General features: G+C 38.8%; 1 long non-coding RNA gene across 1 annotated transcript; it reads left to right on the top strand.

Moving 5' to 3' along the window:
- Window positions 1–1,394: 1,394 nt before the first annotated feature.
- On the top strand, window positions 1,395–20,890 carry LOC125694729 (uncharacterized). The gene is made up of 3 exons (XR_007377681.1): window positions 1,395–1,504; window positions 8,137–8,213; window positions 19,315–20,890. It is a non-coding gene; the product is annotated as an uncharacterized LOC125694729 (long non-coding RNA).
- The last annotated feature ends 2,005 nt before the right edge of the window (window positions 20,891–22,895 follow it).

Raw genomic sequence — 22,895 nt, 5'->3', positions numbered from 1 at the left:
TTCCTGCCCTTTAACCATCTTTTAGTCTACAGTGGGTTCTTCTATCCACTCCCCTTGCAACTCACGCCCTTTCATTTTAGATATTTTACACTGCTGAAGACTTTTTAAAAATCCTGGAGTCTGCTGTATTTTTTTCCTCTACTCTCCTGCTTATTGACTGACTCCTTACAAATACTGGTTACTGAGACAGAATTTTCCTTCTTACAAGCCTGCTTCATACAACCCTTTCTGTGGGTATGATGTGGGAAACAGTCTTCCAGTCTTCTGATAACTTCCACTAAACGATGTTGTCCAAAGCCCCATCCAGCCTGGCCTTGAGCCCTTGCAGGAGTGGAGCACCTTCAGCTTTTCTGGGCATCCTGTGCGAGTGCTTTGCCACCTTCATAAGTGAAGAATTTTCTCCTTTTCACAGAATCACGGAACGGCCAGGGTTGGAAGGGACCTCAAGGATCATGAATCTCCAACCCCCCTGCCACATGCAGTGTCCTGTATATTACTCTGCCAAAGAGCAGCCCCACTGATACTCTGGAAGCTGTGCTTCTTTGATTGTACTTGAAGAATTTTTCATTATTGAGCTCAATATCTCTTATAAGGTGTTTTTCAAATTCAGCCTTAGCTCTCTTAATTTCCTTTCAGCATTCAACCAAAATGTACAGGGGATGCAGCTATTTTAGTATTTATGCCTGCAGGAGATGCCAGTAACCACTGGTTGTTTTCCAGATGAGAGAATTCTGTGACAATTCTGGTAGTGAGAACCAATTCGATTTTGATCTAAAATGTGGGGAAAAAATGGCATTTTTCAGCTGCAGTTTTTACAGCACTGGTGTGTCCCTACAGGACAGTGGGATGTTGAGAATGTCATGAAATTGTTGTGCAGGGAATTTAAAAAACAATAATGGGTAAAACACACGTGGGAAGGTCTTGTTTACAGTCCCTGTTACAGTGATTGCTGAAATTTCATGTAAAAGAGGTGTATCCTAAAATTGATGCTGTAACTTGTGGGCAGAACTAAAAGTAACTTGGACTAATTTGAATACACAAATCTTTTCAGTCTATTCACAGCACCTGTGTTGGACTGCATAGTGAAAATCTCTTTAAATACTTGGTTTTGATTGGATACAGGTTGGAAATCAGAAGGAGTTGGTCAAATCTCCTTGTGAAGAACATATGGAGACTTTTACTTCTTTCTCTCATGCTCCAGAGAATTATCATGCTGCTGGATAAGAGAGGAAAACAGAGTTGCTGACTGTGCTGCTGAGGCCTGGTGTATGGGAACTGCTGAGTCACGGCCTGAACCACTGATTGAGCACCTGGGGAAAGGAGCCTGGGGGCACAGGTGAAGGTAATTAAGCTGTGTGACCTGAAGGGGCAGAGCCTGGCTGCACCTCTCTGAGACTCCATTTAAGGGCTGACTGCTGTAGGGAATGGGTTTCTTTCTGGAGATCTCTCCTTAGTTTTAGCTTAGGGGAGCTTTGCCCTGTGAACCTGGAATCTTCTGATACAGGTAAGCAAGTTTCTTCCCTTCTTTTATAGCACCTTTCTATTGTGCCGCTCCTTCTGTCGTTACACCTCTGGTGAAACAACTTTTGCCATCGTACTGATCTGTCTAATTGCTATGCCGAGGCAGCTGAAGGTTGAAAACTATCAGTAGGCAGACGATAAATGCATTAAGCAATTGGATGCTACTTTCTCTGCTCAGTTAAGCAGTCTGTGCATTTTAGAGTGATGCAAAATCTGTTTTTGATATAAAGGTCTTCATGAGATGTGCCTAAAAATTTGCTATCTGAGAAGCACAGGTGAGGTTAATGGTCTGCCAGGATCATGAAAATCAGATGGGGATTCATAGAAATTGAGCAGCTGTTGATGATCTTGTTACCAGTATTTGAATGTTGTACAGAAACACACGTTGTGACTGGCAGTCAATGCGTGGTGCCTGGCTGTTATTTCTAGTCCACTGCCTTTTTCTCAGAACAACTTTTCAGTCTCTGTGTGCTGCAGAAATATCTGGTTGTTGGTTTTTTTTTCTTCTTTTTTTCTTTTTTTCTTTTCATTCTTTCTTCAGTTCCTGTATTCTCAGTCCATTTACTTTGCCCACAAATCTTTATGGAAATGAGCTGTGGGGCTGTGTAATTTGCACTATTCCAAGTTACAAATTTTTGCCTGACTTTTGCCTAGGTGTGCGTTTTTGGTGAGGTCAGCTGTAGCCGTCCAGTGGTGATATTCCTTCTTCCTCACTTTCTGTAGCGTGGGAAAATGGGTAAGACCTTAGCTGTGGTGCAAGAACTTGTTGTGGTATCACCATGGGAGCCATGACAGACGTTTTGCCGGAGTCTGCACTTATGCTGTTTTCTGCAGTAATCTGTGATCGCTTCCTCTTTGTTCCTGCCACAAGGACTTCTTCAGATTCTGTTGGATGGTTCTTCCTTTGCATCGCTGCCTTTACTGTAGCTGTAGGGGATATCTTTTTCTCACAGTACAAGATTTTAGCTTTATTTTACTTACTAAAGATGTGCATTTTTGCTGGAACCTATAAAAGTGAGATCAGTTGTTGGTTCAGGAGTACTAACAGTGTTTCATAGATCTAATTTGAAATGAAACAGAGCAAGAACAGCCATCATCCAAAACAGGAATGTTGATTCCAGTGTCTAATAAACAAAAAGCCCTAAATGTTTCTGATTGGTCCTCTAAACCAATCTTCTTGCCACCCACACAGAGATGTCAGTGTGCTGGAAGGAAGGCAGCAACCTGCCCTGACATTGTCTTTGTCAATTTTGCGAGTGTCAATGATTTACTTTCCTCCTTTCATGGAAAAAGTAGAGAACTGTTAATCTCCAGCTTGGATGGGATAGCTCACAAGGTAATAAACTCAACCCCAAAATTGAAGTTAAGCTGCTTAAAGCCAAATGCTGTTGACCGGATGTGGAAACGCTGCCTGACAGATTCTTGCCTCAGAGCCTGGGTCTGTGAGGCTTCCACAGCAATAAGTGATCCCATGTCTGCTTCCAACACACAGTACTGTGGTGAAAAATCACATTTCCCAACATTTCTTATTATCTGCAGTTAAAAGCAGCAGTTGATAAATGGTGACCAAGAGCCTACCCTGCTTTTCTACCAAATCTGAGGCAAACAATTTCATTATCCCCATCAAGTGGTGAAGCACAAAAGAATTGAGCTCGGTTTAACTTCTAGCATTTTGGGTTTGTACAAAAGTTAAATGTTACGTGAAAGCCACAGAGCCTGAACAGAACAGATGGTAAGATTAATTAAGTTGTTGCTCTGCTCTGAATTTAATGTAAAATCTCATTTAAAATAGCATATTGTCCCTAACAACACAAGCTTTTGTCCAAAGAAAGAACTACGGAGGTGGAAAATAAACAATGAAATCAATGTCCATGAATTGCTTTCAGCAAAAATGAAGCAAAATAATCACTGCATGCATAAATAGCAGAGGCCGTCACCAACACCCTCAGAATGTCCATTCTGTGCATCTTTCCATCCTATTCCATGACTGCCTGGAGACATACAGATGTGTGATATATTGGTCATGAAATGTAGTAAGAGTTTTCTTGAAAGTTAATGCATGTGGGATGAGCAACAGTGTCCCATTTTCCTCTTGGAAAGAAATGCATGCATGAGTTCTGCTATGGATCTACTGCCTTGCACTGGAACTGTGTGCATTCAGGGATGTTTGACTAGACAATGGCCAAAGACTAATATACCTTATTACAGAAATAGCACGTTTCACAAAGCCTAGGCATGGCTACCTTGTATTCTCCTTTGGACAATCACTCGGGGTTATCTGCTTTTAAGGCATACATAAACTCTGCTATTGGAGACAACTGGGAACCACAATGGTTGATGAAATGGAGTTGGAACAGTGTAGAGATGGCCTCTGAGGTCCCAAAATGTGTATTTCCTTTTAGGTTTGAACTTGCCTCTATGTGGTTACTGTTTTTTTTAACCTGGGATATATGCCAGTGACTCATAGACCACAGCTCATAGTCTGCAAATAGCACGTGGAGCTCTACTGATTCAGTGGGGTTCTTGGTGAAAGTTTATCAAGAGTGCACAATCATGCGTGAAAAACAGAATGTAAGTGGAGATCCAAAAAGGTTTGGTGATGCTAGCTTGGTATGAAGTAACCCATGGAATTAATTAAGCATCAAAAAAGAGGGGGTTACACTTGCAGTGTTAAACTGCGTCCCCCTTTTTGGCTGCAGAGTGGGGCTGATACATATTTCACAGTCTTGTGTGTTAGCACTAACGGGTCTGAGCCTTCGCACTGGACTGAACCTCGGAATACATTACCTATGTAAAATGTTCTTACGAATGTGCTGCCAAAGAGGAGTGTCTTTTTTTTTTTTCTTGCTAGATATGTCAGCATAGAAGGACAGTTTGAATTAATAATTACAGACCTGGTCTTCTATACATAAGTCCTTTTGCCCATCACCTTCTTGTTTATCCTTTGTTTGGAAATGTAAAGATGCTTTTTCAGAAACCGAGTTAAAGCTGTCCAGCAGCTAGTTTCTGAGATCCTCCTCTGAACCCTTCTTAAAGATGATTGTAACGCTAACCCTTTCCTGTAAATCATCACAGTTTTCTGAGGATTATGTGTCTCCGTAATCACATCACCCGTTTTTTTTCACCATCCTTGAGCAGATCCTATTGATCCCATTTATGTGAATACACCTAGGTTCTTTTCTGAAGAGTCTGTAACTCTTCTGCCTTAGCTTGGCCTCCTTTCTCAAACTGCACAGATAAATGCAACAGTCTGGGAACGTTTTTTGAAGATCGTGACAAAAAAAGTCATCTGATATTTCAACCTTTGCTATATCTTCTGCCAGCAGGTAGTCTCCACCACTCAACAACAGCTTCACATTTCCTTTAAACTTTGGTTTGCTATTAGTGTACTTACAAAATTGTTTTCTTTTTACCTTTTATGCTCCTCATCAAGTTGAGCTCCCACTGGGCTCTCTACTTCCTGATAACATCCCTAATTACCCAAGCACTGCTTTTATATTCCTCCTTTGTCACCTGTCCTCATTTATATTTCTTCTACGCAGCCTTTTTACATTTTAATTCATTAACAGCTCCTTGTTTTGCTGACAGTATCTTTTGCCAAAATTTCTGATTGTATGCAGAATTACTACAGCCCTAAATAAGAATGAGAGAATATTTTGTTAGTGGATCTATTATTTTTATTAGTTTTAGAATAAATTATATCAGTCGTCAAATATAAAATTTTACGATTCAGTTTTTATGGTAATTCTGCCCTCTAGAAACCCTTTAAATCTGATTGCCCTGTTTCTTTCAGCAACTGATTTGCAGTTTTGTCTTAATGCAATGCAGATGTAGTTAAGATGACACTCCTAACCTTTGCAAGAAGTAAATTTAACTTGGATACAGCTGATCTATTTTCATTTGGATCATGAATGCATATTTGTAATACTTCTAAGTGTGTAATATCATACATCATGGAATGTGTTTACTGTACATACATAAGGACATAAATGTTGGTGGACTCATCTTTCAGTTAAATAATGCTTTTCTCTTCAAAAATGATACCAGAAGGATGCTAATTGGAAAATGAAATACATGTACCCTACATTTCCATGTCTGTTGCCAGCTTTGAACATTCAGGTAACAAGGATTTCATTCATTTTCACAGGAGGCTTCTAATCTATGAAGAATTCAGAGACCTTCTGAAATTTTTTCCGTGTTAAACAGAATGAGATGTAGAATTCTGGAGGGAAAAGAAGGCACTGATAACTTTAATAAGGGCAGGATTCAATTTCAGTTTCCAAACAGCTATTGCATACAGAGGTTTGATTGCAGAAGCGGCTGTAGCCAAGAAGCAGTACTTTTTACTGTGCAATTGAATTTGCTCATTTCATAAACTGTTTATGCATATTCAAAGGCTCAAGCTTGACTTACAGCATGAAACATCTGTTAAAGGGAGTTAGTTAGCTGGGAGCTATGGGAACAGGCAGTAGAACTGTTTCTTTGTGTAATACATAACTTCTGTTTATTGTACCGAATCAAGACTTCAGTTAGAAATAAAGCTGTTCATATATTGTATATATTGGTGTCAAAGGAGGAAAATCTCCTGCAGGTTTGTGGTAAATTGGATGGACAGAAATTTGGAGACTATTATAGGAACTTTTTTTCAACAAGTATGGGCAATTTCAGTGACAGACAATTGTAGACTTGGTGCACATTTAATAAATAGTAATATAAAGTTGTGATTTTTAGAAGCCCTGCTATTTGCTCCCAGCTTGCCTACCAGCTACCACTGCTCTTTAGCTGCCATCTGGCAGAGACAGCAGCAGGGAGACAGGACCCAGGGATGTACTCTCCTGCAGTTCCTCATCTTCTGTAAGCTGAGACACAAGGGTGAAGAGGGAGAGTTCCAGAGAAGATGAGGGCCTCATGAAATTCACTGAGGATTTCAGACTGCAGAGTTAGATGGGGGAGCATTCTCACCCCTCAGAGTCTAGGGGAATATAATGGGTAGGGCTGGGGTGAGGGCAGTGTGGGCCTAGCTGCTCTAGTTTCAGTGTCAGGGGGATGAGGTGTTTGCTGGTGCATCCCAGCTGAAATTGAAGGTACTTGGCTTTTTCACTTTTTCAAAAAATGCGGGAAATCCCAGTCTCCCCATACATAGTGAATGCATTCAACTCCTTCCATCATTCTGTGGCAGAATCCTCTCTTGTGCTGTGGATACCGCAAATACAAAGTTGTCCTTGTTTGCAAGTGATTGTTTGCACCTGAGGGGCAGAGCCAGGTTCACTCTTGGTTCAAAGAAAATGTCTCCAGAGACATTCTTCCTGGCTGTGAGGTGCTGGCTTGGCCATTTCTTCCATGACACACGGTCACTGAAGAAACACTTTGGCCTCGTACAGAGGTAATGCAATGAATCCCAGGTATTCAAGGAAACATGAGGTGGCCTCACTTCCAGTGAATTCAGTGCTCCTGAGGCACGCGAGCTGGGCCTGAGAGAAGGGATTATTTAATGCTGCTTCATGATTTTACAGTGAGGGTGAGGCTAGAAAGCGCATTTTGAGAGGTTTGGATGCAGAACCATTCCCATGTTAGTACTGTCATTATTTGCCCTAGAACTGAGTAGAATGTGGGCCTGCCCTTTTCAGTGATTTTTTCAAAAAACCCGATTCAGTAGGGTGCCATAAAATTCAAAAAAGAGCACTCAATGTTTAGGAGAAATAAGGGCAGTGTTAGGCGTTACCCTATAGCTAGAGAAAGAAGTAATTAAGAGAAATTCATGCTTTCTAAAGTACTGATAGTTTAACAATTTTGTAGTTTTTGTATTCTGCAAAATTCATCACATCTATGGCATAAGGCAGTATGGCAAAGTTCCACACTCTTCCTTCAGTTTAGCTCCCTTATTTGACATGACTGCACTCCCCCAAATGAAATTAGGCAACTGTGGCAGAAATGTTGTCACAGCTTGAAACAGTGATTGAGCACCTGGTGGGAAGACATGGGCCAGCCCAAGGGAGCCCAGCTGCATGCAGTGCATCTGAGTGACTGGAATCCTGGCTCCACCTCTTCCCAGACCTCATTTAAGGGTTGACAGGGGAGGCAAGGGTATTTTGCTGGGGATCCTTGCCTATTTGAAGTCTTCTAAGGGTAAGCAGCTTTTTTTCTTTGTTTCTGTGTTCAAGACTGCTGCGTTTGGGCTGAACCTCACTTGTTGCAGCCTAGGACTTTGCTACTCCACTATCATTGCTGTGCTTTCCATTGCATTAGAGTGACTGTGTTCAAAGTGTACTGCTGATTAAAATCAGTCATCTCTTTTGAGATGATGAGAATATGGCTTGATTCAGAAATAAATTGGTCTGGAAATACAGATCTCATGCCTTCCTAAAGTTGCTGTTCTAAGAAAGCTACTAGCTGGACACAGAGGTGGTCGGAGAAAGAAATAGAAGTACATGATGTTATGTTACTACTTCACTCTTTCATGATGGACGACTGAAGTAACTAAAAACACCAGTGGTCTCATGTTCAGAAAGGCAAGAGTACTGGAAGCTTGCTCTTTGTTTATATTTCTTCCTTTAATTAGTTAAACAGGAGCCACATGGTCCACTCAGTGATGCATCATTCCCTCTGCTTTTCCAGGTGTATGAAACTTAAAGGCAGTTCTATCTTGTAAGCTCCTGGAGATACTGTTGGCTGTGTTGGGCAGCATCATACAGGTAAGTTTAAATCTTATTTCCTAAGAGTTTGAAGTTATTTTATTTTTTAAACCAGCTTGAGACCTCTGACTTAATTGTTGATGGGCGTTGTAGTAGTTTGTTGTTGTAGTCTCTGGGTTTAATGTGGATTTTTAGTTGTTACGATAGTATAGTGCTTTACTGACATGGTGAAAGGATTACAGCCCTGTTTCAGTTTCTTGGATGTATTGGTTGGAAAGATTTCCAGAGAAAATGTTAGTAAATATTCTTGCTGAAGGCGAAACTTTAAAAGGACTTTCTGTTTTAGGATTTAATGTTAAACCTTTAATTATCAATAGCTGAATAATCAAGGCTAGTATATTTTACTTACTCTGTTAATACTCTAATGACCTGATTTTTGCTTTTGTAAGTGATAAAAGCTAACTTCAAAAAGGTATGTTCTTGTATCGATTTTCTTTAAGTATATTGATTTTTCTGTCCAGATACAAACTTTTGAATCTTGTAAAGCACTTTCAAACTGGAGTAACTTCTCAGATGTGTGTGTGTATATATGTGTGTGTGTGTGTGTGTGTTTCTTCAGTTTTACTAGAATGAGTTGAAGATGCTGAGATCTTTAAAGTATACCTTATGTGGTTAATGAATCAATTATTCTACTGGCTATCAGACAGAACAGTTTTATATGCTTAAGCAAGAGAACACCGGAGGTTTCAAAGTTGTGTTCTGTGCTTTTTTAGGGACCTTTTAGCTCATATATGTACTGCCACAGTACTGCAGAAGGAAAACAAACAAAAAAACCCACAAAACAAAGCACAAACTTAAATTTGATTAGGACAAAAGCTGTTTGTATCAAGTCTTGACTTACATCTCATTTTCCAAATACATTGCGCAAAATGGTGGCAGCCCAGTCTTTTTTGTAATGTGGTTATTCTGTTCTTGGACAGCAAAATCTATTAATATATGTGAAGCTAATATAAAATCATGAATTAGTAGAGCTATTAAGAAAAGTTATGGTTATTTTCTACCGCTTTCTGTCAAGATGAGTGTTTACAGACAACTTTTTTCCAAGAGACCAAATGCTAGGTAACTTGCAGCATCATTCTTTTTGCCTGAGAATTCATTTTGAGTTAATTGAAGTTATGAGATAATAAAATTAGTAAAGGCCTTAGGAGAATAAACACCTGAAATAGCAGATTAGATGCTGCTATATTTCAATAGTTTGGATTTGTTGTTTTGTTTCCACTTGTAAGTACCACATAGTCACAGGGCTTTGAGGAATTTCTTGCTCACCAAAGGACACAATGAAGAGGGAGGAGACTTCTGAGATGTCTCACTGGTTCAGAAATCAGCTGAGATGATTAGTTGTTACAACTTTTTGGTATGATCTGATTGATCAGTGAATAGAAATAATGAAAAGTCAAAAATTGAAGATATCATGAACATTTGGTTGTGTTGCAACTTCTTTCTAACTTTAGGAAGTATAACCCTTATATGTAGTGGTACTGAGTAATTAATGAACTTGTTCAAGGATCCACATTAAGTCACAGCATTGTCAAGAATGGTGTTCTCATTTCCTGAATGTTACTCTAGCACCTTAAAATAATTGTCCCATTTGCACATTTCTGTGATGCAGTAGAAGGATTGCAATTAATTCAACTCATTTTATTCCTTTCATATCTTCTATTATCAGTGACTTGTTTTTAATTTATTCAGAGCCTACTGACTGTGTATACTAATCTAAAAGGAGGTGGTACAGATAGTTTTCCATTAAGTCATGGAATAACAAACTGTGAAAACTGCTGCAAATTAAATGTAGGAAACCAAAGTGGAAGCTATGCAAATAGGCTGTCTTTCATAGCATTTTGTAAATACTATGACTTGAATACTGTGGATTGAATGACTTCCATGAACATGCACAAAAGATTGTCACCATTAGAGTTTTGAATGGGTATGTTTTCATCAACACTTACTTCTTCCCTAGAGTGTCCCAATGTAGACTGTAATACAGATGGTGGTACTACTTTTTGGTGATCTGAATTAGTTATTGTATTAGTATTAGCAAATCTAATGATCTTCATACAAGAAAGGGGGAGCAAGCTCACATAAATGACCTGTTTATGCAAACCAGATATCTAGTTATATCAAGAGCTTTTGAAATGCTTTCTGGGAAAAGATACCTATAATAATATGTGTGATGGTAAAAACAGATGGCAGAAAGATGATGATGAAAACAGTGAAAGTACCAGCTGACACCAGGTAACGTAGTAACTCCAAATCCTCTTACTTTTAGCTTGGACTGAAGAGAAATCAAATTCACGTTTTTAGTGTGACTGAGTATTTCAGGAGTATGGAAACTTAACTGAGCAGCTTCTCATTATACCTTTGGACAAGGAGGCTAAAGAACACAGCAGTTACCAGTGCTAAGAGCATGTGTTCAACTGCTGTAGTCAGCAGCCTTGCTGTATGTCTGTTCAGACCTCCTCTGACAGCTGAGGAGCATTTATCCTCTTTAAAGATCTCAGTTTTAGACTTCCAAAGGACATCATGATAACTACTAAAGGTAAAAGAAAGCACTTCTTTAATCTTCTTTCCATTTAAAATGCATAGAGGGCCACACAGCAGACTGTTATAAGAAGCTTCAAGCTATCAACTTGTATGAAGGTACTGCAAAGGGGAGGTAGACTGTTAAATAAAGAGCTCTGAATAATAATAGTTATGGTGATGTATTGGCCTCTTTTGGAAGTACAGCAACTGGTCTATTTAGAATTAGTGAAGTGCTACAAATTCCACTGGGCCTGGGAGGGTTTGTCAACAGCCAAACACAGTTCCCCTGGAGTGTAAAAAATGAGATGGTCTGTGGAAGCTTGAAGATACCAAATTAGTATCAGTAAGGACTTCTATTTTCAAAAGTTTGCCTGTTGGTTATCCTCAGAGTGCAGATGCTGTTATTTCTATTTGCCAACTAACGTGTTTTTAGCTGTGTATACATTTGAAAAAGCACAACTGAATTTATCTAAATGCATACTGCCTGTTTACTCTGACATTGAGTTTGAACTTTTCATGTGTTGCTGAAGAACGCAACTGGCAAAATGAAAACGTACTGAGTCTTTGGTTTTATGGTTGCTGCAGTGTGTATCTTAGCTGCGCTTCAAATATCATTGCTCCTAATCCAGTTAATTTGTGACTGTGTCTGAGCAAGTGTACCCTAAATCCTACACCTATGTGGTTGCTTTTATGATGTACAGTGCCACAAAGTCTTTTGTAAAGCTGTAGCTCAGGTTAGCACAGGAGATCTAGGGTTGTGATAACTTGCTGCTATATATCAAGATCATTCATTATATTTCTTTTGCTGCTAAGAATTCCAGTGGTCTATCAAACCAAGCAGAGCCAGAGAGCAATCATGCTGAAAGATAAAAATGCAAATAATTGTTGTGGAAGCACTGTCAATTACAGTTTTTTAAACTATATGATTAGTGGCCCATCTCAGTGAAGTTGGACCCTGGTTATAGCTGTGTTGCAACTGGAACCAGTATGACATTTAAGGATGCTGACTATTGTAGATGAGGAATGCCCTATTTGAGGCCCTGGTTTTCTGAAAGTGGATACTGCGAAGGAACTACTTCTTTCCTTGGTAAAACCAAGATAGGTCTTAATTTATCTCTGAGATTTTTTCACTGAAAACTTACCTGTGAAACTGCACAAGATCTTGCTAAATTGACTTTTCTGCTTATCATTTAAAGAGATGGGTTTTGGTGAACCAGAGAAACTGGTAAAGTAAGAGAGCTAGTGAGGAACTTAGTCAGGTGTAAATCTGTATGCTGATAGACGGCAGTGTTCAAACCCCTTTCTGGCTATGACATAGAAATGTATCTTTGAGGAGTAGGTGGTCTTCAAATGTCTTGAACAACAAGGCAGTTGTGAAAGATCTCTAATTTTCAAGCAGTTTTATCAGCCTTAGCTTCTACTGAAAATTAACTAGCTGTATCCTCTAAGTCTTTCACTAAAATTATTGTTGTTTAAATTAATGCCTGATTTGTCTTTGTCTTAAGCCTAAGCTCCTAAAGCAGGAAAACTGGCAGAGCTGAAAATACTGATTTGTCCTCAGCAAGTATGTCTGACTTCTGGATCCTCTTATCCAGGCGTTTAACTCCTCCAAGCATTGAATTTATGTTGCCAACAAAAATAAGGAATACAAAAATCTGTTTCTAAATCTGTACTGCTACTTCTCACTGACACCTTGTGGTGACTGACAAAGGTAGTGGAATTTATCCAGTCCTCTAAGACCTGCCGCTCTTGATGCAAACCAGAATTAAGAATGTGTTGCAACAATGAATTCCAGGTCTGAGATCCAAGTGGCAAAGTCCTTGTAGGTTTAACTGTGCATGTGTGTGGCCAAAGACTGTGTATTTTAGTGTAGAAGATGATTTGTGTTCTTCAGACTGGCAAGACACATGGATAGCAGAGAACGGATAATGCTTTAAAGTCTTGGATGACAGAATCTGTTTGCTTAGTCACTTCCAAACTACTGCAGTTCCTTACAGTTCAGGGCTTCTCAGTGTCCAGAAAGGCTATGATTTGACAGTGTTTTAAATGCTTGGACTTGCAATTGCTTTGCAGTTCCTGAGTTTGCAGGTGTGCGTGTGAATCCAGGAAGCAGCCCAAACATAGGAGATAAGCTTGCAGTATGGCATGTATAAGGTGTGAAGGATGGCAAGTATCCCTGAATGTGGCAGAGAAGATTCTTTGGGCAGAGAACTTCTCAAACTTGTGCTTTTTCTGTTCGTGTCAGTGCATAGCCCACAGTTAGCACTGGTGAGGTTTTTCAACCCTATTGCACTTAGCAGACTTCCCAGACAACAGGCTGGAACATAACGTGAAGCCTCTCAGATGAGAATCTCTCTAGCAACCCAGGTCATCTTGCACCACCTTGTTCACCCCAGTCATCTTTGCTTTTCTGTTTTAAAGAGTTTTTTTGAGAGTTTTATCCTAGCTGAAATTTCCAGCTTTAAATTATCCACTGTATTGACTTCTTTGGATTCCATTGTGGATGTTTCCTCTCACAGCATTTGTGTACAATTTACAAGACAATATGGAGTTAATTACTTTAATAATACTTAATAGTTACTTCAAAAATCATATTGTAAAATGCATCCCAGACTGAGAAAGCTAACTGAGAGCTTAGAGTCCTAATTGATTAGAGAAGGAAGTACCTCCTTTCTTTAAAGAGGAAGCTAAAAAATAACAGTTAATAAAAAATCTGTTGTTAGGTCTTATGGAGATCCTCTGCACAAGCAGTCTGTTTCCTTGTCCTGGTACCTGGTAAGATATTCAAGGAATAGTTTCTACTTCTCTTTCTTCAAGTTATGCTTTATTCATGTGGTCTGTGCCCCCCAAAAACTCCTTCAACTCTCATAGTGAATCAAATCAAGTTGCAGCACTAATCTAAGAAACAAAAGATCTAACTAGTGCAAAAAGACATTTTTCCCTCCAAAAATTTGAAGACAGTTAGCAATTTTTGTGAGTGCCTGTATATGATGCTACTTAGTTCCCCCAAAAAAGAAAAAAAGAGGAAAAAAGGCGAACAGTGAACATTACCTGGCATAAGCACAATGTTCTGATCTAAACAGTAGACTACTTCAGAGCTATGGATCTCTTTGTGTCACTAAGGTCTGTTTTATGTTCTGTTACTAATTTTTACAATAGAATTTCCAGATAGACCAATTTACATCACCAGGAAAGTACATTTTGGACTTGTATTGTTTCTGCATGCTGAAGATAATATTGCTGCATCTTTCTTACAGCCTTTAAATAAACTTAGTTGGTTCCAGGTATTAATTAATATGCATGCTCCTGACTGCAGTGCACATCCCATCTGGGGTCTGATAACATTTACCGGATAGTGTCTTTACATGGGAACATATTCTTATTCCAAATAATGTTAGCTCAAGTTTACTTAAAAACTTTCAGGTGTTTAACTGAACTGTCTTTAGCATTTCCTTTGTTCCAGAGGGCACTCTGCTTTCCAGAGACTGCCAAATCTTGTGTGCTTTACCTGGAGAGGTGTCAGGAAGATGCTTTGTTTCCTTGTCTACCTTAGGCACGCATTACTGTGAAGACAGTGGGATACTAATATAATCTGATGCCCCAGCTTATAAATGAACGTGTATATTCAATCAGTTTGGGGATAAGCTTTGACAAGGTTTGTTCTTGAATATTCTTCATGTCTTACGAGTTGTTTCTATGTGAAGATTCCATTCTTTGTTGAATATTTAACTGAAGTAACTTTGGAAAGGCATCTTTCTGTAGAAGATGACTGCAAATGGCAGTAAATTAGCACTCTTAAAGGAACTGTTACATTTTGAACATGCTTTTCAAAAGTGACAGTGAATCCTTGTGCCACCTATTACATCCTTGGAAGCTCACTTTAACCCTATGAGCATGTGAAATCACAAACACAGAAATCATGGAGTGCTTCAGAACATCTAATTGTTTCATAAGAAAAAACTTTGCTGGCAAGCAGTGATCCCTGTGATATATTCAGGTCCAAATACTCAGAATACACTTCAGAGATCAACTTCTAAAGCAATAAATGTGCCTTAATGCTTCTATTGGGACTCCTGTGGCAGATTTATAGCTACAGTTGTTGCTCACAGCTGTTGGGAATCTTGAAATGAAATAGGATGTTTGGGAGCTCGGGGAGCATTGCGAAAGTCTGGAGTGCTCTTGAAGATGTTTGGGAAGAGGGCAGCTGAAATAATCAGGTGGCATGGAAGGGAAGCAGTATTACTTAGTAGCTATGGAGTGATGTAGTGAGTGATAGATTACACTAATGTCCACAAAAAACAAAAATAGCTTAATGTAATATGCCATAGCTTCCTGTTATGGAAACTTACGGTGGTGATAATGTTTGATGTTTAATGAAGTCATTATTTCAGCTGCGGGTTCTAAATATTACCATATGTTTTGTGCCAGTTATCTCCAGCTTGGTAAGGCAGCCCAGTCCTTGGGAAATTCTTGAGTGTGGCTTTATCAGGCAGGATGGAGAGAGGGTTTTGTCTATGCTGCTGTGGATATTCCCTGACTAAAGGGCTGTAAAAAAGTGCCCAAAAACATGGTAATTGCCTGAAAATGCACTTATCAGCAGTTACTCCCAAATAATCTTCCTTGGTCTTTCCTTTTGACATGACAAAAGGAGAGAAGTTTACAATCTGGCTAATCTGATGGTGTTGTCTTGTGTAAGTAAAACCTGAACAAAGTGGTAGAGAAACAAACTCGTGTCCCCACCGCTAGCTCTATATGTCAAGAGGGAGATGTTTGGGGAGCATCTACTTATTATCTGAACACATACAGAGGAAAGTAGCAGAACTTGTACTATTTCAACATTCTGGCCTGAAAATTATAGTAATGTACTTTCAAATGCACAAAAAGTTGGATGCCATTCTTTATAGCACTTTCTCTCCAAATGCAGTGCTCTCAGAGGGTTGTTACTGACGTAATATTTGCTATCTGATTCTTTGAGAATGGGCTAAATGCCATCATTGCTTGAAAGAGTCTAGGCTATGGCCAGTGCAGCTAGGGAACTACCTTAACTCATGTCATGGGATTGATTAAATCTGGAGTGAGTGTACATTGTTAGTTCATCTGTTTACAGCTTGCTCTCAGGCCATAAGCAGCCCCATAGCCTAGCCAGTCTGGATTGGTCAAGTGTTAGGAATAGGTTTTCTGACAATAATTAATCCATACCAGGTCTGAAGTTTTAAACTCGCTTAGATTTCTTTTTTTTCTTCCTTTTGGCCATCTTTGAAAACGTCTTACAGAATCTTTTCATCTAACTGCAATTTTCTTTTTAACCAGGTGACCAGCAGCAAATTTACTCCAGTGTGTTTGTCTGGACAGTGATTTCAGTGTACTGCCTCATAAGTTTAATTATGAAGTGATTGTTTATATACGTCGTTTTTCCGTGCATAGAATAATGTCAAAAACTGTTTCATTGTGTAGTGGTGGACATCAGTGAAATCTTTAAATGCTTCTCAGATTCTAAAAATATCCCATGATACCTGCACAGGCCTTGCTGTTAAAGGAAAAAAAAAATAATGGAGAAGTTCTGTAAGGATTTTCTTTTTCAACACTTGGGGAAGCGTGAGGCCTTAATCAGAAACTGGATGGAAAAAAAAATTGAGTTCCAGAGCACACCAGCATACACATTTTCTTTCTTTAGAAAGAGTAATTAGAAATATAGTTTCTAGCAGTCTCAGTGAACACGAAACAGCTTTTCAAAGGGAAGGGGTTTGAATTAATTCTAGCCAAATATGTTTTATCTTCATCATGCTAATTTCATCTTTCAAATGAATTTTTCAAGGTGTTGGTGAAAGTCCAAGTTTGCTAGAATACACTGTGGGCAAAGCTCCTGGACTGGAATGATATGCTGTTTTCTTATACTGGTTTTTTTCTTTTTTCCCCCCCTTCCAGTTGACTTGAGCAGAACAGATTTCTGACTGTTTTGGTAGCCTGAAATGATTCTCTTCTGAAGTAGTTCTCTGCCCACAGGAGACAAAGGCAGCAGTTTTCTGTATGCTTATCAAAAAATAAGACCTAATAAATTAAGTCTTAAGCAGCTTCTTCAATATAGTAAACTTTAATATTATTTTCTTTATTTTCCCTCCTCTTATTGCTTCTTATTTGTATCCTCAGAAATAGATGCATGCTTATAGAAGACAAAGTACACAGATTCATAAATTTCTGAAGTATGCTGTTGAATGGGGCCTTCTGTGTTTGAGAGCTGATTACTATGGTTAGGAGACTGCTCAGTGCTGGGCCCAGAGCTAGAGAACTTATTTTGTTAAACTGACCAGTGTTGTAAGCATTGGCATATCTTTGTTGATTAATTTATAAATGATGTACATTAGAATAAATTACATTCTTGGAACTGGAAGGATTTTAATTCTTCAGTTTGTTAGCCAAAAAGGAATTGTGTGTTTTTGTCTGGTGCCAGTGAAGGACACGTTCACAATGAATTAAAAGATTAACCTTATTCTTGGAAGTGTCCTGTGACGTTTATAAATATTGAGTTTTGTTTTAGTAAACCTATTTCAGATATAATGGAGTAGTGTCTCAAGCTAAGTACTAAAAATGGTGCATTAATCTGTTTTTAGTCAATATTACACAGCTTTCTAAGGAACACGCCTTGTGCTATGGCATTTTTGCTGTCACTACTATGTTTGTGTTTTGGCTGTTGATTGCTGCTCTTCAGGAGGTTTCTGGACAGGTACCTATGGACTGACTCAAAAGCCAGAAGGTTTCCATATGGTGAGGTCAGACTTGGCACCTCAGCCATGTTGAAGTTACTTTTAGACATTGCGGCGTTCACCTTAGGTTGTAAATTAATCCTTTTTAAATCTGCATCACCAAAGGAGGTCAGTTGGCTCTGCTTATCTGCATGACTGATTTTTTTTTTTTTTTTTTTTTTTTTTTTTTTCCCTCCAGTTCCAGTACTTTCTTTTGTTATGGAATATATTTTTATTCTTAGTCTCTCTTCTTTTAGAGTTAACTCTCAACATCTCTAAGATAATGTTACTATTAAATATGCATTTACAAAGCAGAAAAGATAATCATAGTTCTCATAGTGATTTGGCATCAGTCACTTGAAACACTTCTCTGTGCCTGTGTATTTGTTTACCACTTTGTGACTTCATTTAAGAGCAATGAAATCCAGGAAGCACTAATTCCACACACGTCTGTTTTGCAATTTTGAGCTGGAAAATGGAATCTGTTCATTTCACTTGCATAACCATACAAAGTGTAAATGGTTTATTTATAGTTTAATAATCTTCAGGGCAGTTACAGATTTTATATTCTGTCAGAATGGAAGATGATTGCACTTGAAATGAAAAGTGGTATCAGTATTTTTGGGAGCAGGAAATAGTGAGGGAGAAGTGGAAACAGTGGAAATAATCTTCTTGTGCAGGTAAAACTTCAAATACCTTTTGAGGTAGCTCATACAAGAAGAGGGGAACAAATTGAAGCAGAGAATGAAGGAAGTCTTATGTTAGTTATTCATGTTTTGATACTAAATTAGCTGTATTTTAACATTTCCAATTTTTTTTTTTTTTTTACCATAAGCTTCCTGAGACTGACTTTCAGGAAACTACCTTGAATCAGTATGGCATGTTCACATCTTATTGGTTAAGGGGGAGGAAGGGATGTGCTTGGTCTTAAAAATAGATAAAAAATCCTCCTTCCTTCAGAATTTTTTCTAGCATATTGGAAAGAATAGCACATCTCCTCCCTACTGCACAGAGGCTAATATGGGACTTGATAGCAGAGAGTAGATAGAATCTCTGTGGGTGAGTGACTTCTCTCTAATAGACAGATGAGAGTTAATTAGATGGCATACAGAAAGACAGTGGGGGAGTGGTCCTTAAACATTTGAGAGATGCAGAAGAAGATGTAGTAAGAAACATTAAGGAAATTAGTGAATAAAAGTGGATTGTGATATGCTTAATAAGCCATCTGTCCTATCTTTGACACAGATGATGTTGGGATGGAAAAGCAATTGGAAAATATTATGAGGCTTACTTGTCAAATGGGGCTGTTTTCTGTATACTGGCTAGCAGGTTCTTAATAATCTAATTGCTGACTTAATGCATCCCCTTAGAGCAGAAAAAATCATTTGATAGATCAACTTAAGCCAACTGTTCAAGTGTGTGCTGAGTTTCTTGGCTTTACAGTGACATGATTTTTCTTACATGCTTTACGTATTATTGATTATCATTATAGTTTTTCTATATCACCACCAGAATTTGTGACTTCTCATCTAAATATAAAATGACAATGTTTCTCTGTACTTAAGGTTTTAGCTTAGATTTTTAAGAAGATCTACACAGCTTAGCCTGGGAGCTGTTTTTTACCTCCGTATGTTTTTTGTCAGTGCCTTGTAGTCTTTTGGAATAGTAAGCTTTGTGCTTCATCATCTGTGCCAAGACGCTTTCTTGGAGAAGACTGCCTGTTTGAAAGACTTGACAAATAATGACTGAAAACATGAAACTCCTGAACAACACTTGCTTTTGATGTTATAGGCCACATCTTTTGATTTGTCTCCCATTCACTCTAATGGTCTCTTCATCAGATGTGCCTGTCTTTGAGATCTTCTGGAGTCCAGCTGCTGAGCAAAGCAGGGAAATTGAAGTTCACTCATCCAAACTGCTCTGACTACAGCAATTGTGGCACAGCAATTTATGGGAAGACAAGGGAAGAAAGAAAGGCTAAACACATTTAATTCCTCAGGGCTGCACAGGCCTGTGGAAAATCTCAGCCTTGGGACTGAGAAAAGAGAACAAACCTGAACTCTTCCCCATCACCAGCAGAAAAACAACTTTGTAATTCAAAGACTTTGCTGTTTTGTTGTCAACAGATTAGAAAGGCAGAGAGATATTCCCACTTGTGTCAGGTTGGATTGCAATTTAACATTAAAATAGGATTGTCTGTCTGCAAATCTATTTGTGGCTATTTCTGAACTTTTCTTGACAAAAGCAAGGAAAAGTGATCTATAAATCATCATGTTACAGATGTCTTACGTTATCCCGGTTGGTTTTAGGAACAGAAAAGGTATATTTGTTTCTTCATTTCCCCACACTTATCCTTAAAATGCAGCTTTGGTTTTATCTTCGTTAAACAGAAATGACCTTTCTGTCAGTAGCTTGGCTGATAATGTTGTGCAAGCCTTTGGCAATGACAGTGCGCAGTGGGGATTGTGTTGGATATATGCAGATCCATTCTTTCAAAACAAGAATAGAAACATGATTGCACATTTTTGTAGCACCATGTAAAACTGAATAAGTGAGCTTACCTTTTCCTGCACTGTCTGTTGCAGCACTGATTGATAGCTGCTGTAGGGAGCTCAGGGCTGCGGTTTTGGGGGGAGTGAGGCAAGACTGGTGTTTGTGTCCCTTTCCAGCTGTTCTCCCCCACTTCCAGTGAAATGGGTTGTACCATGTTTTCTGTGCATCCTTATTTTTCTCTCCCTTTGTAACTTTTTCCTGCTTTTTACAGTGATCTTTGAAAACAATCTGTATTATTGTGGCATAGTTTTCTAAAACTGCTTACTTAAGAAGCTGTGTATTTGACAGAACCTAAGGAAACAAAGACTGAGTGTAGCTGTGAAAAAGAAAAACAATGTTCATTTGTTTACATTTACTGAATACACCAGGAAGGCAACACTGGTGATTTCAGTTAGATTTGTTTGGAGAGAGCTCAGCATCTTCTACCATGGCTATCAGAGAGCTGTCTGAAGCCAGGAACCCTTACATTATAGTTGGAACTAGATGCTTACATTATAGTTGGAGCTAGGTGGAGGAAAATTGCACAAAAACATCTTTTAATCCAACACCAATGAGGTTTTCAGATTAAAAAGAAGAAAAAAAGCTCTCCAAAAGCTTTTGCTTTTAATTTCAAGCTTTATTTATGTTTTGAAAGATAGATACCAGGTTTTCTATTGTATTAACATTTCTTTTCCTTTTTCCTTTTTTTCTTCAGAAATTTTTCAGGTATTGATGGAAGAAAGAAACCATTTCCATCTAAAACTCCTATTAAAAGCAAAAGGCACCTAAATTCTGCACATACTTTTCATGCTAGCATATTAATGTGTTTTCTGGCCAGTGGCAGTTCTTAGTCTCAGTAGAAGCTCATAATTGGAGTTTGCTAAGTTTTTTCTTGGGTGCAATACATTTTTTTTTGTTTTGGCAATGTTATTTCCTCTTTTGCAAGTGGTGATTCCATTTTCTCACAGCGCTGTGCAGGATTATGTGTAATGAAATGGTGCCCTACGGCTTCTAGTATATTAATTCATTCTGAGTTATGTGTGGTTTTAGGAGTGCTTCAATGGCCCAAAATCAAAACCATGCAGAAAAAGACAAAATAACACACTCTTATTTCTCTAAGGGATAAATCGTTGATCTGATGGCAATAGTAAATGCAATTGCACTGATCAGTGCAAATCTGCAGCAGTTCACATGAGGCCTGACAAAGGCATTCATGACTAGGCTCAACAGAAAGAAATGAGTGACTGTGTAACGTGCTGTCTTTGCCCTCCTTCCCCTACACTGAGATTGCTGATGAACAGTGATGAAATAAGGGCAGCACTTCTGAAAGAGGGGCAAATGTAATTGGCTTGGGTTATGTCGTAGTTACCATAAATCTGCAATCTCCATTCAGGATATTGGTGGCACTGAAGCACTGGATGTGCTGAGTTTAAAATTTCTGAAGTAACCTCTGTCTGTAGCATGAAAAACTGTACCTTGGCACAAGATCATGCAGGTGTACTTTAGGGTGCAGTGGTGGCCGGGATAACCCTTATGGTCTGGAGGAAACCAAAGACAGTGTAGCCTGATCACATTGATACCTGGAGAGGCATCTCAGCATGGACATGCCAACTTGGAACGATGCCTGTGTGATAGGCTGGGGAACAGCCAGATCTGTGACTGGGTAGTAGCAAGGCACAAAGAGCAAGCTGTAGTCCTGTGGAAGAGCTGGTCCTATGGCCTGATCTTCTACAGAACTCAATTACTCTGCTGCTCAGATGCACAGAACAATGTGTGAGATCATGCCATCAGAAATTGTCCACTACTCCTGAGGCTTTTATCCCTTCTATGAAGTATCAAGTGGCTTGCTACAGTGCACAAAGACAGGCTGCATGTTTGTTGAAACATAACCCTGTGTTCAATAACAGTCTTTAACCGGTGTTTTGGCAAATGCTGCTTCTATGTTTTTCTGTATAGAAATAAACACTTGGCATTCCTAGAAGGGAATTAGTACGGTATCAATAAAAACATAGTGTCAGGGGTGGAAAAAATTGCTTTGTCAGTGGGAAGGTCATCTCATATGTGTGATTTGCTTTTTGCTCGGTAGAAATCAGATTAGGGATACCACAAGATGTATAGCACAGTCTATACTGAAACAGGTTGTCTTGAATGTTGTTGCCTTGAAGTTTTTAGACTTCTGTGAAATTGCAGTGTTTCCTCTAAATCTGTTCAGTGAGAAATCTCATATTTTTTTAATCAGTGTTTCATGTTGCTTAATTTGCTATTAGTTCAAATATACAATTTCTAGACAAAGCTGCATCTTGGTTTTATAGTACAACCTTGTACTACGAACAGAAGCGTAGTGAAGTGGAAACAATTCAGAAGTACTGTGAAGGTTTCAGCTTACAACAGATGTTAAAAGGACTTACTGGTGCAAGAAGAATGTTTTAATAAGCTAGTAAGTTCCTAGGAGATCTCATGTCCTTCTTGGGAACGAGGGAGGTTGGATTTTGATAATTTCCGCAAAAACTGCAATTCTGCAGAAGCTTCCTAGGTGGAAATTCAAATAGATAACAAACATCTGTTACTGAGACAGAATCTGAGTAGAGGTGTTCTAAAGTACGGCATGGAGATGTCTGTTCTCTATCCTGACTCTCAAAATCTGCCTTTTTTTTTTTTTCTTATTTAACCAGTCACCATCCCACTTGGATTTCCTATCTTTTTCTCCTAGTTAGTACTGTTAGCTGTGTGCATGTGTATTGGTGCTGTAAAATATACTGTAGCTATGTGCAGCCAGACTTTTTCCCCCAGTATGATGAATAGAGGAGAGTAAATAGCCCATAAGATCAAGCCTTAAATTCATAGCATAAGCTTCCGTTGCCCAGAGGCCTGTGAAAAACATTAAGAATCA

Source organism: Lagopus muta, chromosome 6 (assembly GCF_023343835.1).
Source record: "Lagopus muta isolate bLagMut1 chromosome 6, bLagMut1 primary, whole genome shotgun sequence".
Lineage (NCBI taxonomy): Eukaryota > Metazoa > Chordata > Aves > Galliformes > Phasianidae > Lagopus > Lagopus muta.
The sequence above is the reverse complement of the archived record's forward strand: the minus strand, read 5'-3'. Positions and strand labels throughout refer to the sequence as shown.